The following is a 1042-nucleotide window of genomic DNA, read 5'->3' on the forward strand; positions in this document are numbered from 1 at the left end:
AATGGTTTGTTTCCCAACATTCTTCACAATACCAGAGGAAGGAAACTCATACAGGTTTGGAACAACTGAGGATGAGTAAATGATGACAATTTTCATTTTTGGGTGAACTATCCCTTTAAGACTGCTATTTCATACTTTATACAATGGTATATAATAAATAAAAGTTATTGGTATGTTTAAGTTATGACATTTTAGACAGTATTGTCAATATGGACAGTTTTGCTCTATTTCCCCATTCATTGCATCTCTGATCAACATGGGGGTGGTTTGTTCCTGATCAATTTACCGTGTTTGAACAAATTGGGTGAGTCAATGATTCAATAAGCCATGCATAAAGACGGCTGCTAAACTTGAAAGTGCATACTACTATACTACTCTTACTATTTTTAACATATATTTTCATGGCATAAATAGTAAGAGTAGTGTGCTTGTACTGTAATCAGCAAGTCGCCTGCTTCAATCGTTGAAAATCAATGATTCACTTATTAAGAAAGTGATTTGCTGCCACCTACTGGCAGTTTTAGTTTCATATTTAAAGTGTCTTTTCATAGTTCTACATTCAATCTATTTTATATGTAAAACTTCAATCTCATATCATTATTTATGCAATTGTAACTGCAGTGTAAATGCATTCATGGCATCTCTGAGCTGCATTAAACTGTCTGCATAAATGAATCTAAATGGCACTTCAGATGCAGCTTCTGTGCCACTTCTGCAGTGCAAAGATGGATTTTGTTGATATTGATTTCATTTGATTGGTACCAGCACTGTAGTGTCTTGTTTTTCGAATTTCCATAAGTACATTTAGGAATTCACAACTTAGAAAATGTGCCCCTAATAAGGTAAAAACACCACTAGAATCCAACTTAAGGGGATAAATATCTCTCCTTAATGGATAAATTAATTTCTGCCGCTGGTTTAGGATTATTTTTCAGTTTTATAGAAACCCTATGTTTAGGCGAACTATTTCTTTAATAAATGTATGCTTTGACATGATGATATTTTGTCATGACACTAATGGTTACAAATGCACTTCACGTGC

The sequence above is a fragment of the Sinocyclocheilus anshuiensis genome, unplaced genomic scaffold (assembly GCF_001515605.1).
Source record: "Sinocyclocheilus anshuiensis isolate Anshui unplaced genomic scaffold, SAMN03320099.WGS_v1.1 scaffold21, whole genome shotgun sequence".
NCBI classification, from domain to species: domain Eukaryota; kingdom Metazoa; phylum Chordata; class Actinopteri; order Cypriniformes; family Cyprinidae; genus Sinocyclocheilus; species Sinocyclocheilus anshuiensis.